Source organism: Andrographis paniculata, unplaced genomic scaffold (assembly GCF_009805555.1).
Source record: "Andrographis paniculata isolate CXL003 unplaced genomic scaffold, ASM980555v1 Contig66END, whole genome shotgun sequence".
NCBI classification, from domain to species: Eukaryota; Viridiplantae; Streptophyta; class Magnoliopsida; order Lamiales; family Acanthaceae; genus Andrographis; species Andrographis paniculata.
Genome location: NW_026137602.1, coordinates 1,008,240 through 1,014,269, shown reverse-complemented (window position 1 = coordinate 1,014,269; position 6,030 = coordinate 1,008,240). Strand labels below are relative to the sequence as shown.

At 39.5% G+C, this 6,030-nt stretch overlaps 1 non-coding gene across 1 annotated transcript; it reads left to right on the top strand.

Annotated features, from left to right (window-relative positions):
- The first annotated feature begins 4,711 nt into the window (after window positions 1-4,711).
- LOC127263216 (U1 spliceosomal RNA) lies at window positions 4,712-4,873 on the top strand. The gene has a single exon (XR_007841391.1). It is a non-coding gene; the product is annotated as a U1 spliceosomal RNA (small nuclear RNA).
- The last annotated feature ends 1,157 nt before the right edge of the window (window positions 4,874-6,030 follow it).

The following is a 6,030-nucleotide window of genomic DNA, read 5'->3' as shown; positions in this document are numbered from 1 at the left end:
TCTTCAGACAAATAACCACTTAGCCTGATCACTTTTGGAACCAATTCGGTTCCTAGATTAAACTCCAATAATGGGTCTTGTGATGAAGCTGTTGGTTCTGTTTTTTCTAATAAATCAGGCCAACGAAATTGTTCATCTTCTTGGAGGTGAACATCAAGAATCTCTTTACTATTTTCTGCTTTATGTAATAACTGCTTTAAATAGAACTTATTAATAAGAGAACTACATACTTCTAAACTTGTATCACCCATAACAGACAAATTATACAAGAATAGGTGTGGCTTTATCATGAGCCATACAATAAAGTTGTTCTTTTAATAGAACATCGAGTTCTGGCCAGTGACTTTATAACCCTTGTTTGGGTATTCCCTGGCCATATACAATTGAGACATCGGAGCCAAATGACTGGAATAAAAAACTGACTCTTCAACTTGTTCTGATACATCGAATGGGTTGTCATTTGCTTCCATTTTGAAGACCTGATTTCCTTCCCAGAACATTAATTGTTGGTGCAGTGTTGATGGCACACATTGAGAGGCATGAATCCAGTCTCTTCCCAGCAAGAGAGAGTATGTAGTATCTGCATCCACAATAAAGAAAACAGTGGAGATCTTTTTTGGTCCGACTTCAATTGTGGCAACCATCATACCTTCAGGCTTGGTCGGCTGCCCTGTAAAGCTTGTCATTTCGAATTCCACAGGAGACAGATCATGAATTCCTTTCCCTAGCTTCTTGAGAGTCTTCAATGGCATAACATTAAAGACTGCTCCATTATCCACAAAAACCTTTGTGATTGGTTTCCCGCAAATGTGAGCATTAACATACAGAGGTTTCAAATGGGAGATCGCACCCTCTGGAATAGGAGGAAACACTATCGAAGGTGTCTCCGACTGAGACTCGGGATCTGAAGCCTTTGCCCACTCTGTTTCCTCCAATTCGTCATCTGCCAAGAATGCCCATAAAGGTTCGTCCGTAGGATCATCTACCAGACTCGCCCACATCGGTTCATCTCTCATCTGATTAATCTCTGTCATTCGACAAGGGATTCGTGGCCCTAGACGAGATTTAACAGATCTCGAATTTTCCTCTGTAGTTACAACTTCTTCCTTTGTCTTATTCCGAGATTGAACCGTCAAAGATTCTATACGGAATTCTTCAAGAGATGGATTGATGTTGATCCGTTCACAATGTTGGCATCTAAAACCTCTAATTATTTCATCTGATATTCCTTTACCTTTCCCCTGTCCCGACGAACTTCCTTTGGTATACTCTGAAACGCCTAATCCGTCATTCGGTTGCTTTCTTGAATAGACCCGAATGGACCGATTTTTTGGAGATTGAATGGCTGCTCCTTGCTCGTTGGCTGTTTGTTCTGTTGAAAAGACTCTAATGGACTGATCTCCTGCCGAGTGGTCGGCTGCTTTTTGTTCGTCGGTTAGTTGTTTTGCTGAAGGAACTCGTTTCCCATACTTCGCAGCATACCTGCGTTTGGCATTACGAATCTGTGTACGATTCATACCTGGGAAACGAGGATCTATATCAACTGGTAAAGGCTTTTTATTTCGAGCCCAATTGTTTCCGACTGACCCTGTTTTTCTGGTCGGGTGGTCACGCACTAAAACCTTTTCTTTCACCTCCACATTAAAAGAACCGTCTGGATGGTCCCATTTTTCAGCGACTGGCTTTTCACAAACTTTGAGTCTTTCTTCCGGTCGGCCACTGTTTGGCTGACTTCCTTTTTTTGTTCTGGGGCTTGCCTGAGTTCGTTCCCCTGTTTGTCCACTATTGGCCGAATTTTTTTCTGTTTCCGAACTTGGTTGGATGTCAACCATTGCCGTTGTTACTTTCGGAAACGGTTGCTGGTCTACACCTAAAGTGATGTACTTGAGCCGACCTGTCTTGATGGCTTTTTGAATTTCCTTCCTGAAATGAGTACACTGACTTGTATTGTGTGTGAAAGAATTATGCCACTTGCAGTATGGTCTCCCTTTGATTTCTTCTTTAGTGGCCAGTCTTTGCCCCTTTGGAATACGGATCTGTCCATCAGTCAGCAGGATATCAAAGATTTCGTCAGCTTTCGAACTATCAAACGTCGGTTGATCCTTTCCTTCAGATCCTGGTACTGGCTTCAATTTGGGGCATACATAAGGTTTTCCAGAAAGGATTTCGGCTGCCATCTCTTCTGACTGATTAAAATCAAAGTCACATGTTTCTGTTCCCATACTCGCCATATGTTGGCCTATATTACGCCTGTTTTTGATCTTCCTCTCTGAACAAAGACTCTAAACGTCCAGCCTTAGATGCAAGACTTGCCAAATCCTCAACGTCCAGGGCAGTGAGTGCCTTTCTTAAGCGAGTATGCATATTCCGGACCACTAAATTGGTCATCTCTTTCTCACTGATTACCGTAGGACATCGCCCTTTCATCAATCGCACCCTTTCTATAAACTGTGAAGCAGATTCTTCTGGATACTGTCTCAATTCTAGTAAATCAGTTAAAGAAACAATTGGTAAAGGATTGAAGAATCTGGCATGAAATGCCATCTCCAGTCTTTCCCACGTCTGAATTTGTCCAGGAGGCAGACTTGCAAACCACGAAAACGCTGTTCTAGTAAGAGATAAACCAAACAGTTGCAACTTATAAAAAGGGTTATTACCAACTTCTCCCAATTGTGCTGTGAAACGACCAACATGTTCTATGGTGGAAGATCCGTCCTCCCCTGAGAATGCATGAAAATCGGGTGGTCGATAATTCCTTGGGAGGGGGTGTTCATTAATGATCCTTTCTGGGAAAGGTCTCTGATATGCAGGGCGGTTAGCCATCTGAGGAGTTAACCCAAACTGATCCCTTAATATATGTGCAATCTCATCAGGATCTACATGAAAGCGTTGATGATCAGGAACATGGAAAGGATCCTGCACAGGAATATGAATAGGATCATGTATATATCCTCCAGGCCTGTCCTCCCTTGTATTGTTCGGCTGCGGACTGGAAACCCTTGGTCCCAGCGGAACAGTGTTGGGAAAAGTCAGAGGAGATTTTCCCCTATCCGTTCGGTTGGGATTTGTGGCACTTGGAAATGCACTATCCACGAATGATGGCCCTGCGAAATTTGCCTGTAGTCTGGATGGTGATACTCCTGGTGGAGTTTGAGTGGGTTGAAGACTAACCCTTGACAGTGCTTGATCTAACATGTTCTGCATCAGATTCTGTTGCTCACGCAACATGTTCTGCATAACCAAAGTTTGCTGGTTGTTCATTTGTTGAACATAAGACCTCTAATCAGTTGGTGGTTGTGGGATTTCCCCGGCATTTGGCACAATAGGTGGTGGAACGGATTCTCCCACCGGTGCCGAAGATGATTGAGGTTGTGAACCTGCCATATGGACCCTTCCGATGATACGGCCGGATCTAAGACGTATGAAATTATCGCCGGAATTGGAATGAGCAATTTTGTCTTGCTCCCACTGTGGTCGCCAATTTGTTGATGTAATTTTTCAACAAAAATAAAGTAAAATTCAAAGATATAGAAAATATCCTTAAACTTGATTAATTAGTGCCTGAGATTAGGAATCTCTAAACACTGTATGGTACAGAAAATAAACTGGAAAATAAAAGACTGAAATTTAAAGTGGTGATCCCCAAATCTGACTTTGCTTTGTTGAAGTTGATTGAAGATGCCTTGCCAAATGATGATCCAAATCCTTAAATATTCCCTGGGAAACTGTACTGAAAACCGTCGCCCGAACGGTTACAACGTCTCCTTTCCAACCGTCTTCCAACCCTTCTCCTGCTGACACGTGTCCTCAGCGGACCAGAATTTTCGCTATATTTCACTCTTTGAGCCGACCACAGACCTTCCGCCCTTCTGGCCCGACTGCCAATCTATAACCGACTTGCAAACCATCTGACTTGTCTAGTTCAGCCACAAACCTCCCAACTAACAGACCATCCGACTTGTTGGTCCCGCCGCAGAGTCCCGACCTGAGGACCTCCCGACCTGTCCGACCTGAGGACTTTCCGACCTGATGACTTTTCGACCTGTGGACTTTCCAACCTGAGGACCTCCCGACCTGCGGACTTTCCGTCCTGATGACTTTCCATCTTGAGGACCTCCCGACCTGAGGACCTCCCGACCTGAGGACTTTCCGTCCTGAGGACTTTTCGACCTGAGGACCTCCCGACCTGAGGACTTCCCGACCTAAGGTCTTTCCGACCTGCGGACTTTCCGTCCTGATGACTTTCCGTCTTGAGGACCTCCCGACCTGAGGACCTCCCGACCTGTATTTTCCTTAGAAATAAACCGTTTTTCCTTGAGTTCCCCACGGTGTCCTTCAGCCAGTTCAATCAACTCTATTGCCAGGCCCATTTTTTCTTTTACCTTGGGCTTTTTAACCTAATTCTAAATTTCATACGTAACAAAATCTTTTACCGTGGAAAAATTAATCTGTAATCGAATATTTATTTTATTTATTAAGTTGGGTTTTTAATATGTATTTGATATATATATATATTCATTTAAACAATAACCATAGTTATGGTTTTTTTTTTTTTTCTCTTCTAAAAATTCGAATAGAAACAATAACCATTGCTATTTTTAAGCAAGTTAGAAGGGAGAACGACGTGTTTATTATCTATCCTATATCGAGAGATATAGCAATAGGAATATGAAAGCAAAGTATATAAGTAGAATCAAGAGAATACAGCTCCATACTTACCTGGATGGGTCGATAGGCTATCAACAAAGGTCCATGGCTTAGATTGATGACCTTCATTGCATTTGGAAGCGCACATGCCTGAAGTCGGCTCAAACTGGTCGAGCCTACATCATAATTTGTGACAGCGATGAGCCTATGTTCGCACGCCCTTACCTATTAATCATATTGTTAAAAACTTTGATGTTTAATTGTTGAAGATTTGGTAATTGAAAGTTGGAATAATGTACTCTGTCTCTTCATCTCATATCTATCTATTCATTTACTTTTTGTACAGAGTTTCAGAAATATTAGCATTATATTCAGATGGAGTAGAAATAAAAATAAAAAGACTAAACTATCTTATTAGTATTGTATGATATAAAGGTAATGATATTTGTGTAATATATTGTAAATTGAAAGAATATTTGTAATGTTAGGTAGATAGTAGCGTTACTAAAAAAAAGAAATAGATACTTTGTTTTAGGACGGACTAAATTGTGCTATTACATTTATCCCACATCGGATGAGCCGTGGAATGTGATGTTCTTTATTATGTATATCGTGTAAAGACAATACGAAGATTTATTTTTTATTTTTCAGTCGTCAAGTTTAATACACTGATTATATTATATTATATTAATGTAACGGACCCAATTACAAGCCACATCTTCTTCTAACTTGGGCCTCGTAACCTAATTATAAAATTCATACGTAATAACTTAGACAATGGTGAAATTAAGTCTGTGAGATCTTTGAAGCTTTGAACCTCAACATTATTGCAGCTAATAATAATATATATCACTGCTGTTTCTGGAAGGCTTCTCAAAAATGTATTTCCTCCAGGTGTGTTTGTTTGGAGTTTTGTATGATTTGAAATAAATAGGTCTTGACGTGATATTTTGAATGTAAAATTAATTATTAGAATAATATAAAAAAATAAGTGTTTGATTTGATTTTTTTAGAGGAATTTTTTGAATAAATAGTAGAATTTTGTCAAAATCCTTCAAACAAATACATTTTAAAGAAAAAGAACAAAAAATTGGAATATATAAGAATTGGACGGGGACAGGGGATAATTTATTTTTTAAATAAATTATTATAATTAAAGTGTTTATGTATTATTATTATTATTACTATTGAAATAGTGATATTAATAATGCATGAATTTATTATAAATTAAATTAAATACCATTTTATTTGAATAAAAAAAAAAACCCAGAAATAAATCAATGTTAGCACTACTCATTTCCATTCATAACGATCACTATTTTATTATATATATATATATTGTCAAAATTACTTATTATTCACTCGTAATTTAAAAATTATGCA